The sequence below is a fragment of the Ostrinia furnacalis genome, unplaced genomic scaffold (assembly GCF_004193835.3).
Source record: "Ostrinia furnacalis isolate ACB-3 unplaced genomic scaffold, ASM419383v2 OfSCF0963, whole genome shotgun sequence".
Classification (NCBI taxonomy): domain Eukaryota; kingdom Metazoa; phylum Arthropoda; class Insecta; order Lepidoptera; family Crambidae; genus Ostrinia; species Ostrinia furnacalis.
The window spans coordinates 29,088-50,660 of record NW_021131202.1 but is presented as its reverse complement, the minus strand read 5'-3'; the positions used below and the strand labels follow the sequence as shown (position 1 = coordinate 50,660).

The window sequence follows — 21,573 nt, the reverse complement described above, 5'->3', positions numbered from 1 at the left end:
TAGCCAATAACATGCAATTTAAAAGATTTTTGTTTTGAAAATATTATGAAATTATTTTACCTATAGTAAGTAGGTATCAAATCTTAATCGAACCGACGAAAGCAAATTATCTTTGATGATTACGATTGATGATGGACTACGGGCCGAAAGACAGATTAGGCAGGCTTTCCATTATCATAGGTGGACCGACGAACTGGTGAAGCACTTGGATGGGGGCAACGCAGGAATCTTTGTGGAAATCCTTGGGGGAGGCTTATGTCCAGCAGTGAACGACGGATAAAACGAACGAAAAAATCCAACTGACTCGCATCGTCCAGTGTAAATCCCGCCCAGCAACGTAGCAATGCTACTGCAAGGTTTCACCCCGTTCCGACGTCTGTCCTACGGCTTCGAAGAGGTGAATAATGAACTGAACCGCTCGTTTATGGTACAGTCGGTGGAAAAAACCATTTGAGATTGATCTTAAGTTCTTTAGAATTTAGGAGACATTTGCTGAGACGTTGTGATCTTAACGCTACGCACTATTAATTAAACTGTAATCATAATTGAACTGGATACTAATTCTAGGCTCCATACTATTGTATTGAATGACAAATGTAATCTGTAATCTATCTTCACTCAAAAATCATTTACGTTTTTGATCCATTTATCGTGATTTCGAATTGAGCTATGAGCGTCCTTACTTAATCTCAGAGAATGACTAGCCTATAAAAGTTTAGTTTAGCTGTGAAAATAACAATTCAATGAATTCAGCAAATTCAGAAAATATTCCCTATAACTGAAAGACACGAGAATCTCACACAGAAAGGTAGGTAAGTATTTTCGAAAACGATCTTAGAAATTCTCGCAAAATCTCTACAAAAAGCTTAAAAATTTCACAAAAAGCTCACGAAATACTCGAGTCACGAACCCGTCGAGGTGATCACTTAAAACTCCAAGCATTCTCTCCCCGACTGTACCAACTACAGCGAGCTACAAACAGAGTGCTACGGTCAGAAAATAAAAATCACGAAACTCACGAAGCCATAGATGCCTAACGGGGAAGTTTTCAAAAAGTCACGGAAAGAAAACAACGATCGCTCGGACTCAGTGAGCTCCGCATTTTGAGTGCTTCTCATACCTTGTTTGGGTTCTTGGGAAAATTGCCTCGCCACAAAAATTGCTTCTGAATTTTCATTTGTTAATTGTACGAAGTACTAGTACTCTCTGATTGTAGATAAGTTTTTTGTTTTACGAAATAATTGTATGCAGGTTAACGTGCCTTAATAAAAAATAACACAATTTTAATGTGTTAAAATAACACATTTGGAAAAAAATTTTGGATTTATGATTTTGCTAAGAAATCAAGTCATTTGGTCAAGTCATATGAACCGCATTATAGACTTTTTGCCAGACCAAAACTTTCATGAAACTAGCTAGTATACGATATAACTTAAATAAAAAAGAAATGTGTTTTGTTTTCACTTATTCAGAAGAGAAGGAAAAGAGAAGCAAGAAACAAATCACCGCATATTGCATAGAGCAGCGCTTTCCGGAGCTTTGTCAATCATTGACAAGCTGGAAAGTAATTTTCTTGAGCTTTTCTCGCTTTAGAAATGGATGGGAAGACGCTTTATGGATGGATGTATTGGTTATTTTTTAAAAGATGGATTGATTCATAATTTTACTTCTTAGAATTAAAAGCTTTAAAATTTTGTATAAATATCAATGAAGTGGGTTGGGAAATGCAAGTTTGTATCTTTATGTAACAAAGCCAGGTATTTCACCACAATCAGCTATATGAGTACCTACTCCCGCCATGAAGAGGATCTAATACATTTTCAAGTTACTCGTATTGCAACTCTTTACATAAGCTACCAAAAATAGCTGATTTTCCGAAAAATTTTGTGACAGATTGGAATCCGAAAGCGTGGCTGCTAATTATTTATACTCTGTACAGTCGGTAGCATATCAGGCTATACATTTATGTAGCACAATAACACCTTTTGCAACTACATAAGGTAAACTTGAAGTGCAAACAAATTGTCGTCAGCAAATCTTAAGAGCCCTAGGGAAGCAATAACATTGCCGCAATCACAGTCTCTGGAGGCACCAGCAATCAATCGCTGGCTGAAAGTAATTTAGTTTTCCCGCCTTATAAACAAGCACCAACATGACCCCAGGGCCTCCGTCAAATGAGCGGAGGAAAAACAGTACGGCTTCTAAGAAAACAGAATAACGGTAGAGTGCGATTGGCGACTTGAGTTGTTGATTTATAGTGAAAAAGGGTATTGTACATAGTTTATACATAGCTGGCTGAAAGTTAAGGTTGTGGTTTCGATGATATGTTAAAGTAAAGACCACGAGCTTCAAAGACCAAAAAAACAAGGTGAAATCAATGATGATAACAGTGTTTTACTATGTAAATATTTAACAGTTGATGACGAAACTATTAACAAATTAAAATGAAAATACCCTTCGAATACTAAATGGTGTTAAGTGGTTAATTCAATAATTGCCAATAATCTGACAATTAAGTTACGCCCATGTAACACGGAATGCAGCAAGCAAATGAGATTAGTGCATACCAGTATCGATTTATTCCTTGACCTGCATGTTGAGAGAGATAAAATAAAAAATAAACTAACATTCACAAACATCAGTCCTAGCGTTATTAAAAATTGAATACACTGCGACCTGGATAGGTACTACAAAACGCGATTCATATTCCACTTTATTTGGAAGTACTCCAAAAAACTTTTTACAAAATAATCTAAACTTACACAGGAGCATCTGCGAAGTTCGCAAGCTACCTAAGTGAAAAGTTACTCGTGAAATTACATTTCGTCGCGAGAGAGTGAAAAAAAAATCTCCGTTTTTCGTCCGTGTTAAGAATATAAGAGGCTTAGTATAACGAAATCGGTTTTTTTGGAAGTGGTGCAAAGTCCCCGGGCGTCTGTGCCTCAAACTTTTTTCATTCACAAAAAGGCAACTCAAAATCCCTTGTTTGATTTCGCCAGTTAAACCTTCGAGCTTTGTATAGGAGAGGACTTAGGTGCTGCATAATATCGAACCTTTTCTTTTAATTCGCAGATAAGGGTACGTTTTGAATATGTTAAAACCTTTTTTCAGTCCTGTAAGCATTTGTTTACAGATGTTCATAATGTTCGCCTACAACCCAAAATGGTTTGTTTGTAACAGACACATTTAAAGTTGAGCTCATACTTCAAACCTTTTAGGGTTATTATTCATGTGAAAATGACTTATTGGACACCAACTTAGAGTATCCTAAGTTAATCTATGTTGAATAAAATATTATTACTCTCACTGAAATCGATTAATCGTAGTAGTCTAGTAAACATACTGATGATGAATTCGTAGCACTGTTAAAGTCGTAGTACTGATAAATTCGTAGCACTGACAACGTCCGTAGCCAAAACAATAGTTGGTCCGTTGCATTCCACGAGTCCTAAAATATAGATTGCGAGACTTTCGCAGTACAATCGCACTTCGGTGCAGATGAACAGTTAGTTCCGTCGAGTCTGATTACTTGTAATATTTGTTTTCTTTTAGTTTTTAATCAATACAAAGCTCGTAACATTAACGGTTCTAGGAAAATAAAAAATGGTTCATGAAGTTATTCAAGGAGAGAGCCTAGACATAGTTTATTTATAGGGCGAGACAGATTATAAATCAAATTAAAATTGGTCTAGAATGTTGTTTACTTAATCCAATTTCTCATAATTTAGGCTAGCAAAAATAGGTTTAAAATAGAGTACCTAAGGTTGTACTGCATTAGGTTAAAAATAAAGTAGAACTCTTTAAGCGTTTTGAAATATGGTCGCTTTTTCTGTAGCGATATAAAGTTAAAAAAAAATACATTTTAGTAAATAACAAAACTTTGAAAATTACAATACATTTGTATGCGCCTGTAAAGTTTGCGTTGACCCGCTAGACCAAACTTAACTAACTTGCAGCAGTGCTAGAAAGCCAGAACTAGTCATGTGTGGTTCCCGGGAATAACTGTTCCTCGGTTTGGGAAAATTACCGGTAGTTGGTAATAAAAAATAGTGAGGATTTATGTAAGATCCTTTTATATATTTAGATTAATAAACACTTTGCTACTTCTTTGTCGCGCAGTCGGATAAAAAAAGACTTAACGAAACCACAATACGAGTCAATTTTATGGGCAAATTAATTCATAAAGTACGCCCAATCCCAAACTTATAGATATAGACGTTTCTAAGTCTACTAAAAGAGTAAAAAAAGTGCTTTAGGGATGCATATAAGATTAAATCTTGCTAGTTGGGTTCCCAGTCAGGTAAAAATTCCCGGGAATAGAACAACTCTAGTCAGAACACAAGCACAGCGTGAGTTTTAGCTACGAAAGCAATTTCGTTCCACTAAGAAACAGTTGTAGTCAAAATAAAACTTTGTTCGATACGTTTACTGCATTGATTTGAGAAAAGTCGGGCAAATGAAGCAACGGTAAACTATTTGTTAGTTTTCAATCGATGTGCAAAATCATGGATTTTGAAAGGAAAGTTGGAAATGAAAAAGAAGCGCTGAAAAGAAAATATGTTACGTATTTTATAGATTTTTCTTTTATTAAACTTATTGTTAACTTTCAGTAGGTACCTACTATTTAATAAAATATGAAAATGCAACTTACTTAAATGCGCCAGTTTGCCGGATTTTGAAAGACCTGAAACAAAAATAAACAAGTGTAAAAATACGGTTATTTTATATTTTTGACAAGGATTTAGGGTTGAATTGATTTTTCGCTCTTTTAATTGACACTCTGAACTTGTAAGAGTCGAAACTTACATTGCTTGACAGGTTATTTCTTGAATAGCGTGTCAAAATATCAGCCCTTCACGGACAAAATTCTCAAGTCTAATATTTCATAATCTCAAAGTCAATAGTCACAATAATTAGTTATTTCCTTATTAAAATAATAATAATCAAAATGAAAACAATCAGATTCCTGTAGGTACCGAAAGCATTTTAATGAAAATTAGAGAACTTAACACTATGAAGACAGATCAAGTAACCTCGATATTTCCTTGCGCACACGAACAGTGTTGTGCTAAAAATTTTAATAGTACATAACTGGGAATTTTTGGTAACGCTTTAAATAAGTTTTGCATAAACTCCAGTGACTTGAGTGATTGATTTTATAATTCCAGTGAAGAAGTTAATAATCTCAAAAATTGGCTGATAGAATAGTAAGCACTGTGTAAATTATATTATAAGACCTCATAATATGTAAAATACCTTTTCTATGCAATAAATGTTTGAATTTGAATTCTTTGATTTTTTCTACCTGTCAGCTCCACAGAAAACGTTAATACCGAACGAAAACGAACTCTATGAATATACAAAAAGTGCTAGAAAAAGGTATCCAGCTGGTACTTCACAATAATGATAGCAAGGTTCCAGTTATGAACCTTCCGAGCCTATTTTTGTCTAATAACACAATTGACTGAAAATAATAATTACGCGGAGGCATTCATATAAACTCTCGCATAGAACTTTTGACAGATTTTGCCAATTACATTCCTGGAAAACGCCGGTCTAAGTAAAACAAACAAATAACATTCCCATTTGTGAAAGCAATTACAAATCAGTAATTTTATTAAAAGTTAAGCATGTTATCCATACAATATGAAATGCGAAAATAACTTTGTGTTACATTTTCACGCTTAAGCCGCTAACCTAATTTTGATTAATTTTGGTTTGAATTGACTGACTGTATCTGTCGTCTTAAAATTAAATGTTTTAAAATTGTCTACATAATGGAAAACTCACAGTTTGATTATTAATTATATGAAACCGCGCATGCTTATGATTTTGGTAATAAATCAAGTGCTTCTTCTTTTCATGTGGACAACAAACCTACACAGTGTCATCCCAAAACTCCGCCACAAGAGTGGCGAACCGAATCAAGTGCTTTTGATCAAAGAATGTGAATTTTGTGACAAAACATAATCCACGCGAGCAAAGCCGTAGGCAGAAGCTACTTTTATCTATAAGAACTCTTTTCCTTATGCGTGCATGGATATGATTTTATTAAATCTCGCCTTATCATTCACGTCAAAGCGTCAAACTTTCAACTTAATGAGTTAACATTTTTCATTTTCTACAAAACTGACGCTATCAAAAACCTGTCAAGTTGTCGTTTACAATTCACAATTATCTCCCTAATCGTTTCCCTCGGGACTGATGACAGCTGCTCCCTAAAATCAAATAATGAATAAAACCTCAAGACTAAGGAGTTTTCACCCCTGTGCTAACGAGAAAAGTTGAGTTTAGCTGATACGGTGCCGCGTCTCACTCTCTAAGCAACGTGCTATTGTGAAGAGAAACGCGGGTTCATGAAGTTTTTAGATGTAAATTCGTGAATATTGGTTAAATAATGTTATAGAGCAAAAATATACAAATTAATTGTGTAAAACGATGCTGAAAACTTCTAGATCTTAAAACAAGTTGTTTATGTTAAATGATTTTGATTTTTCTCAGAAGATTCAGAAGGATTCTTGTCAAGAATGTCCAAATAGAAGTTCCATTTAGCATAGGCTTGAAACTACGTTTTTAAGTAGGTATGAGTTTGCGAGCAAGACAGAGACAGGACATAGAGACCTAAGTCAAGTAAAACTCACAGGCTCCCGCTCCTTGCCGCTCACTTCTGGTTCATCTGCCGCTAAAGCGCGAACGCAGACGTGACAAGCTCGATGAGCGGGATCAAACCTACGACAATCCTTCCTTTTTAGGTGACGTATCACTAAGAGGCGTCACGTCACACAGCGTCACGTTTACCGGTAAGAAATCCGCTCCGTTCAGAACTTTAAAAGCGCCCTTACTAGACAGTAACACGAAATGATTGCCGCTCGCAACTATCAGCGATTCTGGTTCGTCGATTAATTTTACTGCCATAATTATGTGTGGTAGAGATGTGCTAAAGATTACAAAACCGCTGCCCTTATAACCATAGACAAACCCTTACCGGACAGTAACACGGAATGATTGCCGCTCGCAACTGTCAGCGATTCTGGTTCATCTGCCGCTAAAGCGCGAACGCAGACGTGAAATTAAAACCGTCCCTTATCCAGACGTTCAAATCCGAGTGAAATGTGGGATTATTCAGGAGAGAGAGCACTTTGTTGAAGGATTTATCGTTGTAGTGCTAGATTATGAAGTTGTTTCGTCAGCTACTATGAGAGATTTATTATGAAGCAAATCCTTTAGTATTTATTTATTAACATAATAAGCATGTTATTTTTATGGCGACAGGTAGGTTAAGGCGGTCTGATTCTCCTTAAGAAAAAGTATAAGTTCAGTGCTAGAAAGTGAGTTGGTGACTTTTGAACAACTCTTGAAACACAATAATAGTTTAATCTATTAAAACATCTTGTAAAGAACACGTTAAGTATCAGCTAATACTGCATCAAATCAGACTACAGATTAGACGAGAGAGAGAGATCAGATTATAAATGACATTATTGATTTGACAGCTGCCACATAATTGTTAATATTGATAATGAAAGCGTGGATTACAATTTGTTTACAAACATTAAACTACCGGAAAAACGACCAAAGCTTCCAATGACAATAAACCGCAAATTGCCTCTCACCCGCAACTAACCAAATTGGTTAAATATTCACCCACTATTTACACACTACCCCCAAATCAAAGTAATTCGATGCAAAACACTCACCGGTAATCGAACTCGAGGCCCTTTAGCGCGCAAACACGAAACTAAGCCAAATGGGGCGCACCGACAATGTCCTCGACACCAGACGTAATTACTGAGGTCCCCGTTCGAACAGATGGGGATGAACGGGGAAGTGGGATAGACACACCTTTTGTAATTGTTACTTACCTACTTTACACCTAAATAAAAAATGCAATAACTAAGAGCACATAGGCATGCAAGTGCATAATCAGCGCCATCATCATTATCACTATTTACTATTTAAACGATATCAAAATTACAAAATAAATTACACTAACGTGGTAAACATACCTAATCGCACTAATAATAAAGGCGAAATTTTGTGAGTGTGTATGTTTGTTACTTCTTCACGTCTAAACGGCTAAAGCGATATTAATAAAATTTGGTATGGAGTTAGCTGACACCATGGATTAACATATAGGCTATGTTTTACCGTGGGTAACACCACGGGGCAGAGCTAGTTTTCTATAACTGATGTATCATCATTATTTAGATTGAAATTACCTTCAAGCTTCCGTTTTCCTAAACTCGTAAAATTCTGATGCCTTCAATACATGCATCATCCAGACAAGTTCACTCCACTATAGGTGTGATAGATCAAGGGAACCCCTACACTACTTTTACCAACATCACTGTATTTTTTAATTAATAAATCATTCGTTCGTTATGAATCAAAGGACGTCCACTGATGGACAAAGGCTCCCACAACGACAAATCAAATATGTCGATATGAATGAATCAGTGATAGTATGTAAGCTTTCCTAATCAATAGATACTTATTAAAAAGAAGGAAAATAGACCAGATATACATTTAAAACGAATACTCTGAAATTGGACGCAGCGCCCCGGATTACTGAACTTAAAAATCTTCCGCCATTAAATTATAGAATTAATAATACTTGGGCCCGAGTGGATGCTACTGCGCCGGGTCGTAAGCCGATTAAAAACCACGACGAGACTGCAAGAGAATACAGACAGAAAGGATGACGAGCATACTACGAACGCAGGACAAGCTTTGCCTTGTATGGGTCTAAATAGAGACTAAAAATATCCAGATGCTGCCCACATCCAACTGCTTTCCATGATCGTCGGTTGACTGAGCAGGGGCCTGCCCTTATTGTGTTTTCCGGTCTATGGTGTAAGACATATGCCACAACATCTCTCAGTTTTTTTAAACGAGATACTTATCAAGGATAATAATTATACAGGGTTTTAGGTAAATGAGTATATGAGCCGACACTAGCCCATGTTAACATGGGCATATAAATGGTATGGTGAAGTCAGAAATTTGATATTATCCTTTTATTTTTTTTAATTTTCATACAAAATATTTTTTATAAAATCCGATTAGTATGAAAATTAAAATAATTAAAATTAAGATATCAATTTTCTGACTTCACCATACCATTTATATGACCATGTTAACATGGGCTAGTGTCGGCTCATATACCCATTTACATAACACCCTGTATAGGACTATTCTCTTTCTGATAGCATAAATGTTTTCAAATTATCTATTTATGACTTGAAAGTACTTCGATATCCAATCCAAGACTAAACAAGTTACATTCAAGTATGTAGTTAATAATACTAATTGCACCAAAGAAGAGTAGTGCATATTATATGTAAGGAGGAGAACTAATAAGAATTGAAAAAATATTTGTAAACACTCGAATGATTGTTCATAACCTCAGGATACTATTTAGTTGTTGTGCCAACTGCTAACAACTTTTAACATTACAAGTCAATTGAAATCCTTTAAAATCATTCAAGATAGAGCTTGCTCAAAGATAAAAACAAAATAAAAGCTATTGGCTCGCCAAACAACAAATCAGTGTGTAGTTTCACGTAGGGAGTTTGCAACTATATTATAGAAAAGCTGTTTTAGTGTATGAATGTTATTTATGAGTCTCTATGTGATATTTTTACTTTTAATGTCGCTATGTGAACATTAAAAAGAATACCATTTTAGCTTTAGCTTCTTACAAAGATTAGAATTCAGGAAAAGGAAAATACCTAATTAACTATAGTTTAATTACCTGTCTCTAGTTTTTTACATAATAAGTAAGATTATAATAATATTTATGAAAAATTTTATGCCAGTTTGTTATTATCATTATCAGAATTAAAATTTAAAAAATAGTAGGTAATCAGGTCATTAAGTATTATAAGTGTAAACAAGCTGAATCTATCTAAACAATTCCAATGAATTATTTTAAGTTGTTGTAATAAAACTTCAGGTTTCTTGGACACTACCTATTCGCGTATCCTAAAGGATTATATTAAAACTTACTTTTAAAAGTATTACTAATAAGTACCTATATCGCCTGTGGATTGTCAAGACGCGGAGGCGGTTCTTTTGGAAGGCGTTCGTGAGGACAGACCCACCACGAAAAGGCCACTTTGAGGTTCGTACGATAATGTATTCGGATTATTATTATTAGTAAGGGATAAATAGTAAATACCTTCACACTCGAAAAATTTCCTCCAAATCCAAAGAGCACACAACGGACGGAGTCACGGTATACCGAAGTATGGTTCAAACAAAATGTCCCTGACACTAAAAATTTCGTACAAAATCAAAATAAAAAATCGAAATCAAAAAGACTACATAAAAATATAAAAACACACAACACAAAAAATAACTAAAATTTTAGTCACATCGCTTCGACATTTGTCTCACTACTGAAAACTCGCGAGGTGTCAACGGCTTGAAAACAATTTGATATGTCAGAGTGGCCAGCTATTTATGAAAGCTATACCATGGAGTTTGAACATTATTTTAAAGGTCGTCGCTTTTTATAGATCCGTATTCATATTTTTACACATTTATTTTAGAGCTGAAAGCCTAAAAAATATTTTCAGGTGTATGTTTGTTTGTTTTCTATTTTAAAAGTACAATAATTCGTGAGAATACGTAACTGTTGATAATATAATTTTGTAGAAAACTTATAAGAGGTGGAGAATACCGCCTTTCGAAGCGGACTCTGCTCAATGCACTGAGGACCGCACGAATAATACCTCAAAATAAATAGATTAATTAAAAAGCATACCTTCCTTCTGGCGCAGTCGGGTAAAAAATGACAAGACAAGTGATTGTGCTATTTGGCGTCCTTTGTGAAGTGTATTTAGTCGTGTCACAATTATTAAATCTAACACAATTTATTATATTCTTCTTTTGTAAATAGCAATTGGCGTTTTATTCTGCGTATTTTAGTGATTTGTTTATTATTACTTCTAAAACTGGGTTGGAAAGTGCTTGAGTGGACCGACGATCTGGTGAAGGTCGCGGGAGGTGCCTGGATGCGAGCGGCGCAGGATCGGTGTTCGTGGAAATCCTTGGGGGAGGCCTTTGTCCAGCAGTGGACGTCTTTCGCCTGAAACGAACGAACGAACTTCTAAAACAGGTATTCATTCCTTGCCAAAAACTTTATGCAAAAAGTTGCGTGCAGAAATGTGTCTGAATACAAAAATACGCCGCATAGATAGCATCTACCCAAGACGGCTCTCGTATAAAAATGCAAACAAGTACCCTCAAGTTCATAATCATATTTTATCAAAGTCAAATCGCGTTCCAACATTGTGAATACAATGAAAGCAAGAGCAGTAAAGTACATAGTTTATTGAGTGTAATATTATGTAGAGTGTGAATATACAGAGCGTAAATAAAATAGACAAAGAACAAAAGCAAAAAATTGTTTTCAATGATTAATGACTTTGCATATTATGGTCATGGCCATCACGTTTTACCGAGATGGCTTATGGCTGCCGTCAATCAAAATTATATTTCAAAATCAAATCTCTTCAAAAGCAAAGCTATTTAATGTTAAAGCGTAAAGAATCTGCAAAGTAAGCCTATAAGTATAGACACATTACACAATATCACATTACGTCTTCTGCAAAACTTAATCTTCATACCGACTATGGGATGGTTTGGGTCAGTAATACATCCTTGGACATTTTCACACAGCGCCATCTAGCCCCAAAGTAAGCAACTAATATGCTTGAGTTTTATGGGTGCTAGCATAATGGATATACTACTTTTTTAATCTTATTGTCCTACTTCCTAGTAATATTATAAATGCGAAAGTTTGTGTGCATGTTTGTTACTATTTCACGCTAAAACTACTGAACGGATTTTGTTGAAACTTTACAGTACTATTGTTTATAACCCAGAATAACATATAGGCTATAATTTATGACGATATGTGACAAACTAAATTTCAAGCGGGTGAAGCCGCGGGCAAAAGCTAGTACATGTCATAATTAAAGCACACAAAACGTGAACCCACTACATCTTCTTTAACTCTGTCTCATATCTGACCTGATTGCATAGCAAATTGTTCATGAATAAATAATATTATGATGGAACATTTATGCAGGCCGAGGGTTGATTGACAATCCATTTGTGAAGATTCTTCAAGGGACTTCTGGTGAAACGTCACATTTCTTCATAAGATTAGGGGAACTTTGGAAAGCTCCGTAAATTTTTAAACAGTTAAAAGCTTATTAATGACGCATGATGTGGGGAAAGTGTACTCAGGTGGATTGCATTGTAGATTATTAAATGGTTTTAATGTGGCTTTTAAATTTTATTTTCTAATAAGACTAAACTGAACCTTTAGCGGTATAGAGAATATTAATTTCAGAATATAATTTTGAAGTTTTTAAATGCGTGGGACGTCCACCCACAAGGTGGACCGACGACATCATAAAGGTAGCAGGAAGACGCTGGGCGCAGGCCGCTACCAACCGGGCAACATGGAAAGCATTGGGGAAGGACTATGTTCAGCTGTGGACGACTGGACGTCCTATGGCTAAGATGATGATGATGATGAATTATTTTGAAGTTTTTAAATACATGTATCGGAAAACGTGATTGTAGGCATACAGTGCCGGTCTTATTAAAATTATCTTTGGGGAGGTCTTTGCCAAGTAGTGCACGGCATCAGGTCGAGCCGATGACACAATAGGGATGTTTCCTGGTTAAAAAAGCAAGAGTTTGTTTAGTCCGTCAGTTAAATACTTATCAAACTTATAAAAAAATACTCGACACGTATTTTTCACTTTTTCCAACTAATTAAAGTTGAAAGAGATAAAGCGCGCCAAAGTTCAAAAGAAGAGGCCCGTGACGTCACGCGGAACTTCAACGCATCATAACTTCGTTATTACTTGTTTGATTGACAAATTGTAATATTTGACGGACTTAAAGATTGTTTTAAGGAAACTAGCCTATTACGACGATTGAACACGTAAAGTTCAGAGAAATTGCTAGCAAACGTAACATGTCTACCCATTTTCCGATGGAGCAACTAACAAAGTTTATAGAGGAATATCGGTATTTCTCGATATTGCCAGATTTGTCCCTTCATTTCGATATTCAGTAAAAGGCTATTTCTCATCGCCACGATTCTCATCGTCACCTTCGTGGCGAATTTTATTTCTAACTTATTTCAACTTTTTGTAAACAAAAATTGTAGCGCTTGATGTGAAGATTGTATTCTCAGTAAATCAGTCAAATAGTGAGTCTGGTTTGGAAGCTTTAACGTTTTGAATTTTTTGATGCCACGAAAGTGATTCTGTACTTCACAGCAATATTTTTTTCAAACTTTACTACTGTAAGTGACTCTTAAGTGTTTATAAAACATATATTTTGTCTTATTTTCATAGATAAATAGCAATAACATAATATAAATAGCTACATAATAGTACCTACTTAAATACAAGATAAAATTTTACCGATTACGTCACCTACTAAGTTACAAGATTCTACGCAATTGGTTTTAAGGGTGACACTGGTGGCATTCTGAAATGCTAAAGAAGCAAAAAACGGATTATCAGTACCTCAATAAAAAAGAACTCTAACTGATTATCAGTCCCTCAACAAAAATATATTTTTTATTTAGGCCAGAGGGCCTCGTATTTTTGTTATACAACTTTTAACTCAAACTTCAGATTAAATTTATCTTACAAACAGATACACACACAGTCACATATACAGACATACATACAGTCACACAGACAGACAGACAACAAAAATACGAGGCCCTTATTTATTTATTGATGTACTGATCTCTACTTACCACGTATAATTTATTAGTTATTAAAATATTGTAAAAACATAAACACCAGTCACTATATTTTAAAATAAACCAAAGCAAGAAATCACTTTCGTGGCCTTAAATCACCTTCGTGTATAAAACACCACGAAGGTGATGCCACGAAGGTGACGAAAATTTTAGTTTTTTATGAATTATCCTTAAATTTGAATTTAACGGTTCAAGTTGAATACTACACAAATAAGTCTAACATGTTAAGTGTTCAATGGCAAAGTTTCAATTAAATTGTTTAAATTTTAGAGGTAGAAAATATTGTTCAAGCAAGCGACGGTATTTCTATGGATAATCACAAAAAGTTACGTATTTTTTTCGCGGAGCGACGATCGACCTATCTCACCTCCCCAATGGTCGAAGCGCGACTGACGTTAACCGAATAGAACGCTGTGATTGGTTGTTGGTGTTCGGTTTAACGGCAATCTTGTATTATTACTCAAAATTTTAGGTACCTAAAATCGTGTGACCAACGTATTTCGCTTTCTCAATTCAAAATAATTATAAGAAGATATTTTTTTTACTATTGTGTGGAAAGTATATTTAATTACGATGATTTTAGTATATGCTACACACAAATTGAATGAAAATTGTGAATGTAGTAACCAAATGTTTCATTGCAACCGAAGGTGTGACACGATGAGAACGCGAAAAATGACCCCGTTTTTTATGGTTTCATGTGATTTTTTCGTATTATTTTTGCTTCTATTGCGATAAAATTTATTTTGTATGTAGCTAAATAGATATTTAATCATCTGATTTCAAAGTTATTGTTCTATCTTATACCGTTTATGAACTATTATTGTGTGACCATCAAATTTGAGTGTAAATGAGAAGTACCCAAAAAATACCCAGTCGCATAATTCAAGTTCCTATCGATTCTTAACTACATAATATACAGTGTACATTATCGCATTCATAGCGTTATCATCAATAATAAACTAGGCACGAAACAACTGGACTGATCTATCAATACTATTTACTAGTAAAGCCTGGTACATACATGAAAACATTTAAAGCTTTTTTTTTCTTTCGATTTTGTCGTTATGAACTTTGTTGTGTTTTCCAGTCGAACTTTCATAACCCTGGAAGTTGAAATTTGTCCTTTGGATAAATAAAATATAAGATCAGCGTTGTTGTTTGACTAAAATTTTCTAAAAATATCGTAATACAACAGCATGTGGACTTATTACTTAACACCCGGTGCGATTGCAGTCAAATACCTGCTTTGTTATGAATAAAAAATGTGGCTCTCTTTTTGACTCTTCTTGCTAATGAGGGGACTTCATTACAACCTGCTACAAAAATTCCATCCACGTTTTAGTTTTATTTAATGGTAATGTTCGGAAAATATAAAAATAATTTGGTAAAAAATTCTCAATGAAAATGTTATAAACATTTTTTTTTTCTTAAAAAAATAAAACAATTGCAGCTGTCTTCTGATCGACACCAGTGTGTACCCATCTCAAGCCTAGCAATCGGTCAATAAGTTTTGTGTCCACCCCGTATCCAAGTAACTGGTGGCCTCATCAACTATTGACCGGGCGATATCGACCACTTTCCTTATTGTCTGTGGTATACACTCTATATACTCTATGGTAATTTGTCGTCTGATTGCAGGGTAGAATGGAAAATGGAACTGTCCATTAGTAATTCGAGCGCTTGTTTCTGACGGCCATTTTCGTTCTTTGTCTGTATTTGGTTTTTAGATTGATATCATTACATTCCCTTGTACTTGTTACTTTATGCTTTACAAAGTATTATGTGATAGTTATCTTAGGTAATCACGGTTCATTTATAAACCAAACCAATGTGTATACCTACTATATTACGGTAATATGGAGAGACAAGCTTTTGCCTACGGCTTCACCCGCGTGAAATTTAGTTTGTCACAGATCGTCATAAATTATAGCCTATATGTTATTCTGGGTAATAAAAAATAATACTGTAAAGTTTCATCAAAATCTGTTCAATAGTTCTTGCGTGAAAGAGTAACAAACATCCAGATATCCATACAAACTTTCGCATTTATAATATTAGTAGGAAGTAGGATAGTTAAGGTTGTCAACAAAGAAAACGAAGTAGGAAAAATTACACTAAACAACGTCAGACATTGATCCTAGAAAAGCACAGTTACAAGTAATACAAATATATTTCATTCAGAAACCTTTGTGATGCTTTAAGTGGTTCCTTCAATGATTAACTGCATTAATAATTGAACCACAAATAGACTCGTTATAGGTCATCGCCGGCGCTCAGGTAGATTATACAGCGTGTTTAGTTTCTTGATTTCGAGATGGACCGAAGACCTGATAAAGGTAGCAGGAAGGCGCTGGATGCATGTCGCTACCAACCGTGTGATGGGGAAGTCATTGGGGGAGGCCTATGTTCAGCAGTAGACGTCCTGTGGCTGAAATGATGATGATTATGATGATGAAGATATCTTTACAGTATATCAAGGTACTGCGGGATCGGACAGCGCAAGACCCGGTCGTAATGAAAATCCTTGGGGAAGGCCTTTGTCCAGCTGAAACGAACGAACATCAAGGAAATCACTGTGTCACCTGTTAAACTTATTGGTGTAGCAATATTACAACTGTCGGCCGTTTGGTGTAGTGGTTCAGAGCGGACTACTATGCCGAGAGGGACCGGGACGGGTTCGATTCCCGGCCGGGCAGAAATTGAAATGATGAATTTTAATTTCTGTGACGGGTCTGGGTGTTACTATGTATAATATGTATGTATTTAAAAAAAAAGTATTTAAGTAGTATATCCGTTAAGCTAGCACCCATAACACAAGCATTAAGTTGCTTACTTTGGGGCTAGCTGGCGCTGTGAAATTGTCCAAAGATTTATTTAAAAAAAAAATCAACATAAAAAGACAATGTTTAAGTTTATATTATTTTGTTTGACGTTATTTGTAACCACGGTACGTAATCGAAAGAATCGTCATTGGGCTATGAAAATGACTATTTACACTTTCAGGATCACAAATTAATGTGTTTGTGTAGTGTATTGGAAAATGTGTACATCAAATTATTCTTAATGTTCAAAACATTTGTTTCTTAGTAAATGGTCAGTTTTTAGACCACCCTATGTTCCAAGACAACGTACACTCCAGCAATGTTTTAGGAACTATTCGGCGCACTGCCAAACTACAGAACTGACCCATTCATATCTTCTTACAGACGGCATATCAAGCTAAAATACTGTAGCTCATAATGCAGTAAAAATAGGGTTGATTTTCCAACAACAATGGATGGTCTGATGAGGTTTTATGTGTAAAATTTTCATACACGATTTAATATGTCGTCACTACCCGTCACGCGAAGTTGTTGTTTTAATGAGATTCATTAATTGTTATAATTCAATATGCTGACATATATCTATCTTTATAAATTATAAGCTTTACAACAGTGGTTCGTTATGTCAGTCACCAGACAAAATTAATAATTATGAAGAAGTATAGATACTCATGACAGGACACTCTATACTCTAATAAAGAAGGTACAAACGATGCAATACCAACATAAATACTGATATTTCTTATGTAGTTTATGTGTCATTTTGCATCAAAAGTTGATACTTTTGTGTTTTTAACTATACTTTCATTACCATAAAATATCTTTGAATAAAAAGATAACTTTAATTTCTATAAAACTAGATAATCTATGTCAATAAATCTTTATTAACTTTTGGCGTCTCAGCTTAAGACTTTACGTAGAAAATTCGACGCAAAACAAAATAAATGTAATTAAAACGTTACAAAATACGCCTAGACTGCTCCCAATTTGCAAACAGGCAAAGCCTTGAAATAATTACGGTAGAGTCACTAATAACAGCTAGTGAAGCGAATATTAACGATAAAATAATTAGGGTAATGAAATACTATAGTGAGATTCGAATTGTTATTGTGTCCAGAAAGACCTCTTAAGAACTCACAAATAATACATTACACTGTCAGATATTCAGAAAAAATTAACCCATAAGCAATTTAAGCAATCGCTTAGGGCATCACATTTTGGGGGGCACCAAAAAGAGCCCAAAAAGAATTTTCTAGCACGTAAAAAAAATTTTTCGCGAATTTGGGTAGACACAGGTGTGGATTGCTTAGGGTTATCAATTGGTCTTAATCCATTGGTGATTACATAGTTAGATATACATAAAATACACTTGAAATAATACGAGTACAAGCAATAAATATTAGCTGCATTGTCGTGACAATGCAAGCCACGATACTGATTTACAGCAAATGATAATTTATAAAACGTTTTAAATTAATAAAAGGATGACATTTTCAATTTATCCAACTACTTAGCGATAAAAGGAGGATTATTTTAATACTAGACAAGTCTAGCCTAGCAATTTGCAAACGGCTATTACAACGTAAAAGCCGAGAAATAATTACAGCCGACCAGAGCCACTAACAACGTTTAGAGCGTTTCTCTCAATTTCACGAGCCGTTGGCATGAACACTATACTGACTGCACTAATTGTTTTGGAGTGCACCCAAAATACATACTTAGTGGAAATTCATTGGGAACGCGGGTTAGAAATGTTGCGGTCAATTCAGTAGGTTTGAATCGCAGTTGGGTGATAGGTATAGGTACAACGCAAGTAAAACTATTAATCTAGGTTTACCAGTTTCCCAAGGCAAATAATTGCTTATTAGCATGCGACTCTGGCCGTATGACTTTTCGACTGTTTGTTTTTTTCAGTTTCAGGAGCATTCTAAAACGGGTTATTGTCGATTTGCCAAATTAATCGATACGTCACGAAAAAATTTTGTAAAGTGTAATGCATCAACTTTGTGGCGAATTGATAGTAACCCTCTAACACGGTAAGTTTTTCATTTATCATTTTGGATACCAAACAATAAAGGCTCCTGGTAAAACTTTTCATTTACATTCATTCTGAAATCTGTTGTTCTAAATCATTAGCGTTGTTTTATGGATATTATTAAGATCGCACTGCATTCTCTTCCATTATGTTGGAAATTCAAGTGTTTGTTAATTTGATACGTTAGTCTACGTTGATGTAGCAATTCTAGTTTGTTACAAGTCTATGTTTATAGCTAGAAGAGAATTTGAGATTTGGGTGTAATTATCAGCGAAAATTGTAGGTAGTTTATATTTAAATCTCTACCGTCAAGTTCATATTGACGACACTCTCCGAAGGGATCCCGATCACATCCCCAAGCAGGCTCTGAATTGGAACCCCCAAGTCACCCCAAGCAAACTTGGCGGCGCACTGTGGCAGACGAGGCGAAGAAGATCGGCATGACTTGGAGCAAGATCAAACGCGAAGCTCAAGACCAAACGCGATGGAGGACTGTTTTGGACGCCCTCTGCCCCATCTAGGGGACATAGGACCTTAAGTCAAGTAAGTCAAGTTCATATTGTGTATTTTTAGTTATAGAGACCAAAATTGAACACCCACATATTATTATTTCAAACTCTTTTTCTACGACTAACATAAACGTTTATCCAACTTGCTTATTATTTCACTAAACGTGACGCTTTTTAACCGGTTGCGCCAGAAGGAAGGTTATGGTATGGATGTTTTCCAATATGCAACAAAAACATTTACAGACCGATACCAACACCATAGTAGGTGGTCCTACTGACTGATATCTTATCTACGATGATATTTTGTATAATTTTGTAGGCTGAATTCATCAAGATGAAAAAATATCGTTGGCAGCGGCAGTTAGTATAATTTTCTCATTTGGTTCTATCAAATTAATGACATTATACTAAGTATTTGTTGCTAGGAATGACAATTTTTACTAATGAACGCAAAATCTTCTAATTTATTAAGTAATAATAAAATGTTTTAAATAATATTAACAACAAATTACAATCAATCAGGCTGTATATTTTTGATGCAATAAAACACATACCTACACCACCTACAAGGTGGACCGATGACATCATAAAGCTAGCAGGAAGGCGCTGGACGCATGCCGCTACCAACCGGACAACATGGAAAGCATCGGGGGAGGCCTATTTTCAGCCGTGGACGAAATGATGATGATGATGAAAAATAGAACGATACAAATCAACATAAAGAGCAAAAAAATTGTTGTACTAAATTGGTATCTGGTGAAGAAGAAAAACTATTTAAAAATTCAAACCAGCGACTTGGCCCGCGGACGAAGCTAAAAGTGGGCCAAGTCATTGGAATACTCACCTGTTTTAAATATTATGGATAAATTAGATTATCGCAGTCCATTACCACAGGAACCTATTTAAATAAGTGATATGCCTGTATAATGTACAACATTAAAATAATTAACATGTTTTCGATAGATTATGTAATTTAATGAGAAAGTAGCAGACGAAATGCGTTGGTAATTTTCCAAAAACTATCATCTTGTTTTTTTAGGTTAAAGATCAATTTATAAAATAATATTATTAGACTAACATTTTCTAATTAAAATGAAAACTATTTGTCACTTTACAACAAGATTGAGCATGTTAACATACAATTCAGAATAGTCAACATTTTTATTATGTGTTCGATTAATTTCATTACTTAGATTTCAAATGCTTTTAAAATTGGATGTACGTAATATATTTTCTTTGTCTTTTTTCCACTCAAATTAAATAACTAGAAGTTTGAAATAGTTGTTAATAAAATAATCACTTCCTACCTAAAACCCAATGAGTATAATTTACTGCATTTCCTAAAACTTAATTTTTAATTGATTCATAATAATATAGTTTGATAAAATAAGTAACTAGAAACTGGCTTATAAATTAAAGTTGATAATTATACCGTGTGAACAAGACTTAATTATGTGTTTGAGAAAAACGTCAAAAGTTTTCATAGTCTTTGATCTAAATCATATTTTAAACACTAAATAACGACACTGAAAGTTCTTAAGCATTTCACTCAATAAAATAGCAATAAAACTGAAAATTCCTAAGCACTTCTTTCAATAAACTAAAAAGACCAGCAATTTTCTAAGAACCAATAAAAAATCGCCTAGAATCTGTCCAGGCGTCATCAACTATAATCTAAAGTAAACAATTTTATACCGGCCGGTTAGTGACAGATCTATCTCTGTGCATCTCGCGTTGCAAGACAGAAATAATTACTCCGAGGTCACACCCACACGCTCACATTTTATTTTCTCCTGCAATGTGCGATACTGCAATATATTTCGGTCGGAATCACTTTGTTTGTGGCATATCGCCACATTGTCTCGATGCAGTTGTCTGATTTAAAACTGGTGGCAGATAATTTCGATAAGTTTATATGAGCTGTCAGTGTCGCCGAAAATTTAATTTCGAATTAGACCCCATTCGATAGATTTTTGTTCGTACAAATAGTGCGACAATTTACATTCAAAGTTTGATGGTGCAACTCACACCATCAAACTTTAACCGTAACTATAACGATAGCCGGTGCTTTTTGTATGGAGTTTGACAGATTCAAAGTAAAAGTAAGATGGTGCAATCCAGCCTTAGATGATTAGAAAATTGTTTTTCTTGGTCTGTAAATGAAGAATTTTCGGTCTTGCCAGCAACAAAAAGTCTTAATGCCTACCTTTTCTTTGCCAAATAATTTATTGCTTTCACCCACTGCATCTAACTCTCTAATGATCACAAAATATGTTTTAAGTTACGTAAATTAGCTTGCTAAGGTAATTTTATTTGAATAAGTAAAGCTGTTTCTTAGAAAGTAAGCACAATCGAGTTAGCTGCATTAGTAGTTGAGTAATTAACTTTATTTTAAGCTTA

General features: G+C 34.8%; 1 long non-coding RNA gene across 1 annotated transcript in view; it reads right to left on the bottom strand.

Moving 5' to 3' along the window:
- The window catches only part of LOC114350741 (uncharacterized), a 62,123-nt gene that overhangs the window by 37,721 nt on the left and 2,829 nt on the right, over positions 1-21,573 (bottom strand). Inside the window, exon 2 of the long non-coding RNA XR_003655732.1 lies at positions 4,652-4,684. This is a non-coding gene — a long non-coding RNA (uncharacterized LOC114350741). The remainder of the gene's footprint in view (positions 1-4,651; positions 4,685-21,573) is intronic.